General features: G+C 39.5%; 1 protein-coding gene across 10 annotated transcripts in view; it reads right to left on the minus strand.

Moving 5' to 3' along the window:
• Positions 1 to 883: 883 nt before the first annotated feature.
• LOC144492807 (muscleblind-like protein 3) overlaps positions 884 to 15917 on the minus strand; it is a 161609-nt gene continuing 146575 nt past the window's right edge. For 8 of the 10 annotated variants that reach the window (XM_078211271.1, XM_078211269.1, XM_078211274.1 and 5 more), the window contains one exon: positions 884 to 5793. The gene's annotated coding sequence lies outside the window, so the exon portion shown is untranslated. The remainder of the gene's footprint in view (positions 5794 to 15917) is intronic. The other 2 variants (XR_013497639.1, XR_013497638.1) reach the window with 2 other exon arrangements.

Consider the following 15917-nt stretch of genomic DNA (forward strand, 5'->3'; position numbering starts at 1 on the left):
GAGGTTGCTTCCTCACAGGGCCCAAGTTCCCATCTGATTGGAAAGTGAATGGCCTCTTCATCATCAGTCTGGACGACAGTCAAGAATCATCAAAACAGACAATTTTTCACCCCTCCCCAACATCTTCAAAGAAAATGCAAAGAACACAATTTTCCTGCCCCTTTGGTTATTCTCCTGGGTTTGCTCACAGCAGTATCTGAGAGATTAATCTTTAGAATAATCAATTTGTAACAATGGCAGGACTATCTGGTTCCACCTCATTGAAGGTCAATGGCCCACCACATTCCCCCACCACAGCGAAGTCCTGTCATGGAAAGTTTGGGCCAAGACCTTTTCAAAGGTGTTTGGTAACCCTCACCACCCCAGTTGCCCTGGCAATGCAGTTAGCATCATTTTGAAAGGGGGTCATTAGCCACAAGCAAAGATCTCAGGATGCATGTCCTTGACTCCATTTAATTTCTCCTTCTTCAGGTACCATTACCATTAGTGATCATGGATTTCAATTAGATTGGTCCATTATAATACTTGGCAAAGTGCTGCAGTGATTTGCCATTGAGTTTCCACTCTAACACTTGCCATTAGGCATATTAGAAGGATTTTGGGTTGGTAATCAACCAGTTTGGCCACATTGTGGCCATCAAGTAAGTGAAACTTGAATCCAGAGCTCCTAGCCCAGAGGTAAGCTACCCATTGCACCACAAGACTTCCACTCCCATTACTGGACACTGAAATGTGCGACATATGTAAACCCATGAAACACATTTGGATTTGATCCAAGGCCGTTTGCAGCTGGTTTCTTCACAGAATCAGAAACAACAAAAAAAAGCACTTGTCTTTTGTTTCACTGTGATGTCAATGGGCGTAAAATAAATGTACAGACAGCTAACCATTTTAAGCACTTTATTTTTTTTTAAAAGGTCAGAAATTAAACAATGGCATAAAATACTGAAATATGTAGCATACAGCACATCTCATCTAAAGCACGTACAAGCACTACAGCGAGCTAAATTGGCAGAAATCTAAAAGAGAAAAGAATTTCAAAGCTACTATCTTGCTTGTAACAGCTGAGGGAATGAACAGCTTTTTAACATCTGTGCGATTTTGGGACCTGGCCTTAAAGGGTAAAAGCTCCCATTCCCTTCATTGCAATGTAATTTTTATTTTCCCATTTTGTGAGATGTGATGTGGGGAGGCAGTCTCAGATTAAGTGCGACTCAGATTAAGTGCGAGGTTATTGAACTCGCATTCTGACCCTTCACAAGCAGGTAAAGATCTCCTCCCTGGAATGCAGACAGAGATTGCAAATCACTGTCCGGAATCAGAAATTGGCCTCTTTGTGCCGGGGACAACAGTCCTCGAAAGTTGACAACGAGATGCTCGTTGAGGGAACAAAGGCACAGGGGACCTTGCTTACAGGTTTCCAAAGCAACCCATGAGCAGGGATACTCATTCCCTCAGTTGCTAGGATACAGCAGCCATGGCAACAAAATCAGTAGGCTTCCACCATCAGATTGCATCTGTGTACAGTATTATAGAACTTGAACCTTTGAGATCAGTGTAACATGATTGTTTTTTTTTCATCTTGCAATTCATCTGTTCCTTTGTGTGTTGATGGTTAATTTATTTGAATTTTTTTTCACTGTTTAGACCATTTCAACAGTAGGATTGTAACTGGCTGCTGAAGGCTTGATTCTAAACTCTAGAACTCAGTGTGTGTGTTGTTCTCATTCATTGTACAGTAAAGCTATGGCAAACTACAGAGCTTTTCTCAACAGCAAAGCGCTATCATGCTTCCAGATAAGTTTTATAGCAAAAACCGTTCCTCGTTTCTTTTTTTTTCAAAGCCTTTAGCAATGCCGACCTTATTTACCTTAACAAACTTTTCTGTATTTAACACAGTTCCTTTTTTTATTCAAAATAAGATCTGAATATTTCTTTTAACTATGTACATAAGTGCAAAAAAAAAGATGTGTCACACACAATCATACACTAACAGGTCAAATCAGTTAAACTGCAGCATTCTCAGATTTTTCAGAGTTTTTTTTTTACAACACTGTACCACGCTTTCAACTTGTTAAAAAACCCGGTTCTAAATCCATGTGTTGTAAACCTCTTTGAGAAAGGGACGTACAGACACAGATTCAGGTCTCAAGTATGTTTTGAGTGGAACTTTGGGTATTCAAAATAGTCAAAGGATATCGTTTCTCTTGGCCTGAGTGTGTCTAACTGTACCTTTTTTTTTTAAAGTTCATGCCGATGTACATTTTTTTTTTAAATTACAAGTGAAAATTCACAAATAATTTATACAAAGGTAGCCATGTTGTAGTTTTGTTGCCATAGCAACAACTCAATATCATAATTAGTTAACAATGAATCTATCATTGTAAGAGTTACATACAAAGTTAATTTTATTCTAAAATGTAAACTACACAAACTAGGTATGTATTGTATTAAACTTTTTACCATATCCCAGTGAAGGTTAGCATAAAATAAATGACTTTTAATGAATTAATAAATGGTTTCAAATACAAATGTTAAAACCAAACTTTTATTAACACTCCCTCAGATTTAAATCGTTAGTTCCTAATTGACTGTAATTAAAACTAAGCAATCAACATAGAGTAGAGAAACGACAGCGATCAGTGTTAGAAAATGAAATTTTTAGACTTGAGTCTTATCACTGTTACTACACTATGCTGTAACATACTGACATTTAGATTAGGCTATTGGCTCAAAAGTCTATAGATTATATTGTTTTAAACCATTATAGCGCATCTAAGGCCCTTTTACAGGCACACAGTTAATCAAGTCAATATCTCGCTGATCCTCCTGAGAGGGATGGAACTTTGTTCCCAAAGATTTTTCCGTTGTCAGAGCACAATATTGTGAAACACACAAGGGTGAAGAAATATAGTGTTACAAATTCTGTCAGGTGCGTTGACAGAGCCTGCAAACTACATTAACTCAAATTCCCATGTAGTTAATGGAACATGTGGCTGGTATACAATGACTTTGCCATTTAATCATTTCAGTATCAGAATCAGTGTGCTTGATTCCTACCCTTCCCCCTAGCTATGTGTTGCACTTTTTTTTGCTGCGATGGAAAACACAAGGGTTAATTTTAAATTTGTCCAGCCCAACTGGAAAACAATCCCTGTTTCAGTCCTCTACCCTCTTCTTTCCACTTTCCCTCAGTGTGACCCGTTTTATCCAAGGTTCAGGATTTCTTGCATATCATTTGCATAAGGCTGAGAAAACTAAACGCAAAGAACAGAAATAAAAGGGAAACAGAACTGTGGATGATGTAAACAGTGATGTTGGATGATGAGGTGGTGTGAGATGAGAGGAATCGGTGAAAACAAGTGCGGGAGGGCACCAGATTCCAGCCATCCCGCAATGTGAGACAAAGAAATGAGTCTGTGATGCTGAAAATTCTTATTTAGAGTCACTTTCAGTTAATGTGACTGTTATGAAGAATGCACACGAGCTAATGATGTTTATAGTCTGACGACTTCCATTTTTCAATTAACAAATCATTTGGAATAATTCATTGCACATTTAGTATTATTTCTCTTAGTGCGTACAGCTTCAGAAATGGTGTTTTTTTTTGCCTGTGTTTTTAAATTGCATTTGGCGACACTAGTGCTTTGAGCTTTCGTTGCTTTTAACCCTTTTTAAATTTTAATTTGCCAGTGATGCTAAAGCATCTGAGGCACCTCATTGAACTACCCTAAACATCCTCCATGTCTGTCTTTTTATCAGCAGGAACCTCGGACCTTTCTTGAAATGGGAAGTTTATTTTAAATTTCAGACTTACATTCTACACACCCTGCATCGAATGCTGGGGAAATGGTAGTGTGAGTGACTTGGGAGGTTAAAAGTATGATGGTTTGGAAGTACTGAGCCAGTTCAAAGGATTACCCCATTGAAGCTAATGAGCCTTTCCAGTTTTCTCTTAATGTTTCAGAGGCAACACCCACCTCCTCCCTGTATTCACCATAGTCAAGATTCGCAGTGATGTTCTGCAACTTATGACACAAATGTAGCTCTGAAGTGGATTCTGAGCTTGCACTGTATTTAATGGCATCGCCTTGAAGTTGCCAGTGTTACAAACCAAAAGCAAATTAAACTAGACCCTTGAATCACAAGCAAGGATCCAGATGGAGGTAACACGAGCTGCCTTCATCACACTGTCATTTTCAATCCACTCTTTAACTGGATGGGATCAGTTGGGGATCCCACTGTTCTGAGGTGGACAACCTCAAACAGCTCTCTGACTCTCAGCCCAGTCAATTTAAAGGAATGGACATTAGCATCTGTCATAAGTAGAATTATCCCACTGCTTTACCGAGATGCTGATCTGTAATCTGAAGTTGTATATTCCTAGCCGATGCCATCAAACAGAATGCGGGACTGCAGCAGCCCACTATCTAAATGTGACAGAGCTCTCGGATAGGGTCTACTGTGGCCAGAAAGCAGTTCTTGTACCTTGACAGTGAAGCGCGGAGGATGACAGCATGAAACATTTGATTTAGCTTCAATGAATCAGGGTCCCTTTAACACCCTCAATACACCACATTCATTCAAGCTTAGTGACACTCATCCGGCTTTCTCTGAGGCACTGTAACACAGTGTGAAGGAAGAGGTTCTGACCAGCAATAGAAATGAGAGAGCACACAAAACACGTGCAAGGTTATTCCCCAATAGCCAGGCCTGTTTCATCACAACAGTTCAGAAGGAAAAGCAGGACAAAAATGTTCGCAGTAGAAAGTAAGACATTAACAGAAAGATCAGTCTCCTTGTCTCTACATTAAACTGTTTTGAAGTCCTCAGGTACAATTATGCAGTAATTTGCCAAAGTGACAGATTGACTCTGGCACATATCTGTCAAGTATTTAAGTTTCATTTCTCTACACAGATAGTGATACTTATCTAGTCTTTTTGTAAGATCATCAATTTTCCACTAGAAGTGTTTATATAGTTGAGTACTGCACGCCCTTTCAGAGGCTCCTGCTCATAACCAGCGAATATCACAGGTATAGGTGTGTTTGTGAAGCATGCATGAATATTTATGCAGAAAATATTGCTATACAAAACATATTTGTTAATTCTGGATATATTCTAAATTTATAAAATTTGATGTTACATAGACAAGGCATAATTGAAAATTGGATACGCAGTAAGGACTGGAGTTCATTGTCACTCTCTATTTCAATTACTTTTGTCCTGTTTCTCATTAACATTCATTTTTTGTTTGTAATAAGGACTAAATGGGAAACGTGGTGATGAAATAGGAGGCTATTGGGGACCCTGTTCCACGAAAGACATTTCCTTAAAAACAAAACTATTTTTTAAATTCCAATGTAAACTTAACATTCAGTTAAGATAACACTCTTACATAAAAATCGAGACAGATAAACAATTTCTATTGATAATATACATTGAACCAACAGTCTTCATACGTTGAAAATGCTTATCACTATTACCATGAATTGATTATAAATGTGTTACAGCAATGAGATATAAGCAGTAGTATATCTCATTTAATTATTACATATAAGTAGTGTCTAACAGGAGTATGTAAATTTACTTGATGTTTGAATAGTGCTTTTTGTTTATCTTCTTGACATTCCCATCATTTTGGTTTTAGTTAGCATGTAGGCTGTGGTAGGCTTACTGTGGAGGTGGTAGCATGGGGATGATGGGAGTATGTACACAAAGGCCATGTGCAGCTTCCCAAGGACATGTTCTGGTTTTCCACCAGTGTGCTGTTCATTATTTCAACATGATGTCCTACAGAGTAAGAAGACAGAAGTTAGGGAACACAGAAGTCACCTGTTTTGTCCTGTTTACATGTCACACTGTTCTCATTCAGCCCTCTGCCAAACATTAAGACTCAAACCTGATGCTTCACACTACAATTTAAACACTTTCAAGCCTTCATAAGGCAACGCTATCATCAAGTCACAAATAACTTACCATTCATCGTATTGCAGCAAGAAATGCCTTTATAACTCGGTCACTAACATAACAGTTCAACTTTCTATGACCTATCAATGTCAACTTTGCAGGCAGTGGCTAAATCATTGAACTTCAGTAACTCAGGGAGTTTTAATTTTTTTAACCTATTTTAAAAACCATGTTTGTGTGTCCGTTCTGTTAATATTTCCATTGCATATATAATAGCAACTGCCAATGTAAACTGCTCACACAGCAATTCCATGAATGAAGGTGCTGCAGTGCCATCTTTACTGGAGGGTGCCAATACAGCATGACACACTTACATCGGCATTTTCCATCATTAAATGTCGGCATAAGAAATTATAATAAAAATATTTAAAAATTTACATCTGCTTGTTCGGGTCTGATTATCTTCTGCTGACTAATCATATTTAATCTAAAAACTATATTGGTTGCAACATCTGCTATGCGCAATGTCATAGAAAATTAACACATGTATAATTATTTACATATTTGGAGTTGTGTATAAAAGCAGTTCTTGTTACTCATTTGTTACTGAACTAGATTTCTCACCAGATGACCACCTGGGTTGGATGCTCTGGGCTCCATTGTCTGCTAGATTGTTTTACCAAGCTGAAGCTCCCTGTCAGACCAATTGCTCACCTCCCAGTGCTCATAAAACATTGTTACCACAGTCCTACCAGAGTCCATGTTCTACCCTTCCCAAGTCTCACAGCTGAGTGTGAGATAATGAAAAAGAGACATCCTCCGGCAGTGAAAACATTCGTTGTTGCTGATTGCTTTTTGTTAAAAACTTCTAATTCACAGAATCATTATAGCCCATCGTATCTGGATACGATCTATCCATTGGCGCTATTTGCCCTTCTCTTTTCCCATGCAGTTCTATTCTCAGTTACCAAGATTGATCTAGTTCCCCTTAAAAAATGTTATAATACATGTTCTCATAATGGTCTGAAATATTTTCTTGCTGTTTTCCTCTTGGTGACCAGAAGTCAACGTACTCTAATAACACCCATTACAAACAGATCATTATGGTGAATGTCTATTAGATAGATCCCTTGCAATCTCTTCTGGGCAGGAAGACATTCTCCTGAGTATGGTACTCTCATGGCTATCTTGTTGGACTAGTCACACAATTTAGGGCATCAATTCTCATAATTGGGAAATTGAACTCCAAATAGTTGGCAATTTGTGGGCTGGAAAGTAAACAACTGTGAAAGTTGAATTGTTGTAAAGAGAAACACACAAGTGCCCTTCAGTTAAGAGCACCAGCAATCCCTGACCAATCTGTTTACATATGACCTCAATTTCACATGATGTGGATGACTCTTAATAACTTCTGAAACATAGTAACTACTGCCTGTATAGGGGAATCACTACATGTTACAACCTGTACATTGGGTCACCACACAATACTGCTGTACATCGGGTAACTACAATAACACCTTTATATAGTTCAATCACAGAATGCTGTCTGCATTGCTGTCTGCTGTACATCGGGTAACTACAAGATGTTGCCTATTTATGGGGTAACTGCATGGTACTGCCTGTATGTTTGGATACTTACATGAAACTGCCTGTTACACAATGCCACCTTTCTATAGGGTGATTTCATGATGTCACCTCTATATAAGGTAACTATATAGTAAAAGCCAATGAAGTAACGGAATGATATTGGCTGGATATGGGTTAACAATTGTGTATACATATGTAATTACTGCACATAGCTGTTTCAGTATGGCTGACTACATGATACATCGCAAGTATGGGGTAACTATATAATAGTGCTTGTATATAGTGTACCTACACAATAAAGCATGTATACTGGTAACTACATTGTTCAAAATAAAGCTGAATAATAAATGTGGCAATGACAAATCAATCAGTTTAACATCAATGATGTGTAGTTTTAGAAACAATAATCTGGGATAAATTTAACAAGTATGGACTAGTAAAAGGAGAGCCAGCATAGAGCTGTTAAGGGCACATTGTGTTTGATTAACTTCATTGAGTTTTTTGATGAGGTAATTGAGAGGTGAATGAGGGCTGTGCAGTTGATGTGATGTATACAGACTTTCAAAAGGCATTTGATAAGCACCACATGCTCGACTTGTTAGCAAAATTGAAGACCTTGGAATAACAACTTGTATCTAGGCTAACTACATGGAATTGCCTCTCTATGGGGTGAACACATAATACAGCCTTTATAACAACAACCTGAATCTCTGTAGCATCTTTAACATAGCAAAATAGCTCATAGTGTTTCACAGGAGTGATTATTCAATAAAATTTGACACTGACTCACTTAGGAAGCTGTTAGGGGATGTCACCAAAAGTTTGGCCAAAGTGCTAGGTTTTAGGTTCTGTGTTTAAGGGATAGAAAATAAAGTCATGGTGAATAGCTGCTTTCCAGAATGAAAGGAAGTATAGAGTTCCCCATGGTTCAGCTCTAGGACCACTGCTGTTTTTAACATAATTTAATGTCTTGAGCACAGAGCACATTTTCAAAATCTGCAGATGACACAAAACCTGGAAGTATACTGAAGAGTGAGGAAGAGGACAAGCCAATGAATGGACGGGCACACGGCAGATAGAATTCAATGCAGGAAAGTGTGAGGTGTTGCATTTTGGTAGGAAGAGTAAGGAAAGGCAACGCACACTAAATGTATAATTTTAAAGGGATGCAAGAGCAGACACTTGGGGATGTTTAAGCACAATTCTCTGATGTAGCAGGACAAGCTAGCAATGTAGCTAATAAAGCATATCAGATACTAGGCTTTCTACTTAGAGGCACAAAAGACAAGAAGTTTTGCTAAGCCTATATAAAAAACCAATTCAGCCCCAGCTGGAGTACTATGTCTAATTCTGAACAGCACACTTTATGGCTTTGGAAGGAGTTATTAAAATGGTTTCAAACATGAGAGATGAGAATGGAGTTATGTAGATTGACTGGAGAAGCTGGAATTCTCCATTGAGCAGTGAAGGCAAAGAGATGATTTGATAGGAGAGAAAAAGTGCAAAGATATGATGAAGGGTAGAAGGGAGTGGGACTATCGGATTCCTCTCAATGGCTCATTGGGCCAAATTCTCTTCTTCTGTGCTTCTATGATTCTGTGTGATGCTGCTTTTACATGGACTAATTACACAATACATCAAGGATATAGGTTAGCTTCATGTAACACCCTGTACCTAGGGTAACTACATGGAATTGCCTCTAGATGCAGTGAACACGTAATACAGCCTTTGTACAACAACTTGAATTTATATAGCATCTTTAACATAGCAAAACCAAGTTACACAGGAGTGATTTTAAAAATTTGACACTGACTCACTTAGGACTATTAAGAGAGGTCACTTAAGGATCGGCCAAAGTGGTAGGTTTTAAGGACTGTCTTAAAGCAGGAGAGCAAGATAGAGAGACAGAATGGTTTATAATATAAATTTCTTCAGAAGCATGTTCTCAGCTCAAAGGCTGAGTCGCAGTGTGACTTTAATTGAAAAGTTTGCAAATAGATGAAAGAATCAGGTTTTAAATGTGCAAAAATGTAACAACCATACAGTAACAAAAATGGAAATATGAGGGGAATTCCATAGTTCAGGGGCTAGGGAGCTGAAAGCACAGCCACCAACTGTGCAGCGATTAAAAAGTGTGTACGTGGAAGAGGCCAGAAATAGAGAAGGGCAGATATCATGGAGGTTTATCGGGCTGGAGCAAGTTACAGAGCTAGGGAAGGGTGAGGGAATGTAGGGTTTGAAAACAACAATTCTGGATATGAAATAAATATATGGTAAACCTTATATATGGAACAACTACAGCCTGCATATATGGTAACTACACAATGCCACCTGTATGTGGGGCAAGGACATTATATAGACTGTGCATAAAAGAAGAAAATAAAAAAAAGACTTGCAATTCTAAAACACCTTTCGTGACATCAAGATGTCTCAAAGCATTTCATAATCAATGAAACACTTTTGTAATCACTGTTGTTATGTAGGAAACACAGATGCCAATTTGTGCACAAGATGGTCCCACAAACAGCAATGAGAAAATGATGAGATAATCTGCTTTTTACTGGTGTTAGTTGAGGGATAAATGTTGGACTGGAAACCAGAATGAACAGCACTATTCATCTTGAAATTAGAGCTGAAGTATCATCTACAGCTTTTACCCATGAGGGAAGACAGGGTTTTGTGTCAGCATTTCATCTGTAAGACAGTACCTCTGACAGTGCAGAACTCCCTCTGAACTGTAGTGCCAGCCTAAACTTTGTGCTCAATTCTGTAAAGTTGGGCTTGGACCCATGGCCTTTTTGACTCAGAAGTCCTGATCAGTAACTACATAATATCAGGTGTACGGAGCAACTACATAACAACAACAGCAAGAACTTGCATTTAGACAGCATCTTCAATGTAGTAAAATGTCCAAGGCAACTCACAGAAATGATCATCAGACAAAATTTGACACCAAGTCACATAAGGAGGTCAGGACAGCTGGCCTAGGGCATGGTCAAAAGTAGGTTTTAAGAAGTGGCTTCAAGGAGGAAAGCAAGGTGGTGAGGTTTAGGGAGGATATTCCAGAGCGTTGAACTTTGGCAACTGAAGGTGTGGCCACCACTGGAGCAATTAAATCAGGGATACATCAGAGACCAGAATTTGAGGAATGCAGACATGTTGCAGGGTTGTGGGGCCAGAGGTGATTACAGAGATAGGGAGGGGTGAAGTCATGGAGGGATTTGAAAACAAGAATGAGAATTTTAAAATCAAGGCTTCATTTGAGACCAGTAGCCAATGTAGGTCAGCGAACACAGGGATGACAGGGGAATGGGACTTTGGTGCAATAAGGACAGAGGTGACAAAGTTTTGGATGAGCTCAAGTTTGGACAGGGTGGAAGATGGGAAATCAATGAGGTCAGCATTGGGCTAGTCAAGTCCAGGAGTAAAAAAAAGAATGGATGAGGATTTCAGCTGAGGTAGGGGCAGAATTGGGCAATGTTCAGGAAGCTCATCTTATGGACATTAAGTCTGGTCAGTCTCTAACAGTGGCCAAAGTGAAAAATGAAATCAGAGGCTAAGGAACAAAACTTTTGGCAGGAATCAAAGATGAGAACTGGACAGGCAATCAGACAATTTAGAGATTGTTGTGGGGTTGAGAAAGGTGATGGTGAGACAGAGCTGGGTGTTGTCAGCATACAAATAGAATGTGACAATGTATTTAATCAGAATACGAATATAAGACTTAATAGCAGGAGCAGTCCATTTGGCCCTTCAAGACTGCTCTGTGATTCAGTAAGATTATGGCTGATGTTGATTTGTTCTCATTTCCACTTTCCTGCCTATCCCCCATAACCCTTGATTCACTTGTCAATCAAAATCTATCTAACTCAGCCTTCTAGTCACCCCACAGTGGAATCATCCCTCTGTTATCCACCCTATCAAATCCCATCAGGATCTTACATGTTGAAATAAGATCACCTCTCATTCTAATTTCCAATGGGTATAGGCCCAACATATTTAACCTGCCTTCAGAGAATAAACCCGTACCAGGAATAAGTTGAGTGAACCTTCTTTGTACAGCTTCTAATGCAATTATATTGTTAATGTATGTATGTGACTGCATGATACAATCTGTAAATTTGAATCATAGATAGAATCCCTACAGTGCAGAAGAAGCCATTCAGCCCATCAAGTCTGCATTAACTCTCTGACAAATACCCAGAGTATTTTACCCAATCCCTGTAACCCCACACATTTACTATTGCTAATCCATCTAACCTACATATCTTGGGACACCAAGGGGCAATTTAGCATGGCCAATCCACCTAACCTGCACATCTTTGGACTGTGGGAGGAAACTGGAGCACCTGGAGGAAACCCATGCAGACACGGGGAGAATGTACAGACTCAGTCACCCAAGGCCAAAATTGAACCCGGGTCCCTGGAGCTGTGAGGCAGCAGTGCGAACCATTGTGCCACCGTGCTGCCCCATTTGACTCACTGATGGTTTCTGTATATGGAACAACTCAGTGATAGTATCAGTGGGTGGGGTAATTTCCTGCCACTGACTCTATATGAACCGACTACAAAGATACAGGTACTGTGTACAGAGATAGTACCTCATTCAGACTGTATATGGAATAACTGTACAGCAGATGAACATGATAATCCACAGCTTTACATGGATTAATTACATAATGTATGAGCTTTTATACTGGATAACTAAATACTAACAACTGTTAATGAAGCAACTATATGATACTGCCTGCTTATGTGATAATTACATGGAACAGTATATGGATTAATAGCATGGTACTGCATCTGTAAGGACTAAGGGTGGGGGAGCGGTGAGGCAGTTCTTAAAGAGCTACAATGGTCTCAGGTCCAGTATGTACATATCACTCACTGATTCTGTGGGATCAGCCCAAGAATGGCCTCTTCATTCCTGTGGTTACTCTGCTCCGGGAGCTGCACACAAGAGGAAATTGTCCAGTATTTGGACAAATTTGGCTTTTGGAAAGCCAGTTTTAAAACGCTGTACCTGTATTAGTATTGACTACCTCACCTCTCCTTTAAGCTGCTCATTAAAACCTTTGACTAAGCTTTTGGTTCACGGAATCTTTACAATGCCGAAGGAGGCCATTCAGCCCATCGAGTCTGCACTGGCTTTCTGAAAGAACATTTCACCTAATCCCACTCCCCTGCCTTATCCCTGCAACCTTGCACATTCTTTCTTTTCAAACAGCAATCCAATTCCCTTTTGAATACCTCAATCTAATCTGCTTACACCATCCTCTCAGGAAGTTTGTTTCTGACTCCAACCACCCTCTGGATGTAAAGATCTTTCTCAAATCACTGTTACTCCTCCTTATGGCAATTACTTTAAATCTGTGCCCTCTAGTTCTTGATGATCTTTGAGTGGGAACATTTTCTCACTATTTACCCTGTTCATACCCCTCAGGATCTTAAATATCTCAATCAAGACTCCTCTCATCATTTTTTCCAATGAAAACAGGCCTAACCTCTCAAATCTATCCTCATAGAGACAGATTTGTATCCCTGGAATCATTCTTGTGAATCTTATCTGTACTCTCTCCAATGCCTTCGCATCCTTCCTCGAGTATGCTGCCCAGAACTGGACCCAGTACTCCAGATGAGACCTAATTGCAACAGCTCCTGGAATAGAGTAACCGCGGGAATAAAGAGGCCATTCTTTGGCTGATCCCAGAGGACAGAATCAACAGGAGATGTGCACGCAGAGGAACTGAATCCAGTGCAGTGCAAGTATCTTACACAAGTTCAACATGGCCTCCTTACTCTTATACTCAATGCCCCTACTATTAAGTCCTAGGATAGGATATGCTTTATAAACTTCTCTTGCAACATGCACTGCCATCTTCAATGACTTATGTACATTACAGCGAAGTCTCTCTGTTCCTCCCTTTACTTTGCACTGCCTCTCCATATTCTCCCTGCCAAAATGAATCACTTCACACTTCTCTGCATTGAACTTCATCTGCTACTTTTTTGCGCAATCTACCTTTATGTCTATGTCCTTTTGAAGTTCAAGGCTATCCTCATCACAGTTGACAAAATATTTCCAATCTTCCTTTTATCTGCAAATTTAAAAGTAATTCCCTGAACACCTAGGTCATCAATATATATCAGGAAGAGCAAGGATCCCAATACTGACCCCTGGGGAAGTCCACCGCAAACCGTCCTTCAATCCGAAAAACAACAATTCATTGTGACTCTTCCTGTCGCTCAGCCAATTTCTTACCTAAGTGCTTACTTCCCCTTTTATTCCATGAGCCAGAGTTTTATTCATAAGTCTGTTATGTGGCACTAAATGAAATACCTTCTGAAATCCATATACACCACATAAACAGCAATGTCCTGATCAACCTTCTCTGTTACCTCCTCAAAAAACTCGAGCGAGTTAGTTAAACATGACTTTCCTTTAATGAATCCATGCTGACTTTCCTTAATTATCATGTACCTGTCAAAGTGACTATTGCTTTTGCCCTAAATTATAGTTTCCAGAAGTTTCCTTACCACTGAGGTCAAACTGACTGGTCTGTAATTGCCAGTTTTATTCTTGTACCTCTTTTTTGAACAGTTGTAATATCGTTGCTTGTGGTTCTATGTCACAATTTGTCCAATAACACAGAAGCTCCTCGGGCCACTTCACTGTATTAAAGAGGGGGAGAATCCCTTGCACCTTCTCAACGTAATGCCATTGGATCTTTTGTACCCTCTTGAGGACCAGGTCTCGGTTTGTATTTTGGATTCTGAAAGGCCTCCCAATTTTTTATCATTTGAACTAAAATTCTGCTATATTCAATATTTCGCCTTAAGCTGCCTTGTATCTTGAACATTGCGAGGGGTAGTAAATGTGAGATGTTAGATTATTAGTAAATGTGTACCCTTATTTTCTGAATATAATACACCAGCTGATTTTCGTGAATGAAGAATTAGAATTGCCTTATCACCATAATACACACCTAGGATTTTACAATACTGTGGTCAGTGTCATTATTCTGGGGGCAATGATATGCCAGTTTCAAGTTATGGATATCGGCTGAAACAGGCTGGGGGCCCTACTTGAGGATGCCACACTCACAGAGGATTTTAGTATATAAAGGTAAAGTCGCCACAGTCCCAGATGGCCGTAGGCTGCCCTCCCATTTGAAGGGGGAGAGATGACTAATGGTGATTTTAACCTGAGGATCACCACACCACAGGTGAGGCGCAACGTTGAGTAGGGATAATATGCAAACTAACATACCTGGACAATAAATATCAAAATAATCATCCCATAAAAGGTTTTGGCTAATAAAGGGACCCAAAACTTTGCAAGAGAAAGATTCTAAATATGATTGATGCCATTCTCCGTGGCACCCACTTATCAACTGTAAAAAACATTTTAATTTGTCACTGTGTATAACACGCACCTTAACTTCTAGATCAATTTCTAGAGAAGAAACTATTATATTGTGAAAAATACAGTACTAGTGAATTCACGATGGTTAATTACTGGGGAATTTGTGACATCAGATTACTAGCAGATTTGTGACGATTAACTGACTAATGATAGTAACTCAAGTGTTCAGTTTCCAAAGTGACTTTAATAGCCTGAGAGTGACAGCTTGAAGTGTAATGCACAGTTACATATCATAGAATCATGGCATGGAATTTTCCCTAAAACATGCCGAGCATCATTTTGCAAACATACTTTGAGAGTGGAAAATCATGTCTCACAAATTTGAAGGGGTAACCAAGAAGGTAGATGAGGGCAGCGCAGTTGATGTTGTCGACATGGATTTTAGCAAGGCTTTTGATAAGGTACCGCATGGTAGGTTGTTGCATAAGGTTAAATCTCACGGGATCCAGGGTGAGGTATCTAAATGGATACAAAATTGGCTTCTTAGCAGAATAAGAAGTTTAACAACACCAGATTAAAGTCCAACAGGTTTATTTGGTAGCAAAAGCCACACAAGCTTTCGGAGCTGCAAGCCCCTTCTTCACTCACCTGAAGAAGGGGCTTGCAGCTCCGAAAGCTTGTGTGGCTTTTGCTACCAAATAAACCTGTTGGACTTTAACCTGGTGTTGTTAAACTTCTTACTGTGTTTACCCCAGTCCAACGCCGGCATCTCCACATCATTCTTAGCAGAAGCCAGAGGGTGGTTGTAGAGAGTTGTTTTTCAAACTGGAGGCCTGTGACCAGTGGTGTGCCTCAGGGATCAGTGCTGGGTCCACTGTTATTTGCCATTTATATTAATGATTTGGATGAGAATATAGGAGGCATGGTTAGTAAGTTTGCAGATGACACTACGCTTGGTGGCATAGTGGACAGTGAAGAAAGTTATCTCCAATTGCAACGGGATCTTGATCAATTGGGCCAGTGGGCTGATGAATGGCAGATGGAGTTTAATTTA

Source organism: Mustelus asterias, chromosome 4 (assembly GCF_964213995.1).
Source record: "Mustelus asterias chromosome 4, sMusAst1.hap1.1, whole genome shotgun sequence".
Taxonomy (NCBI): Eukaryota; Metazoa; Chordata; class Chondrichthyes; order Carcharhiniformes; family Triakidae; genus Mustelus; species Mustelus asterias.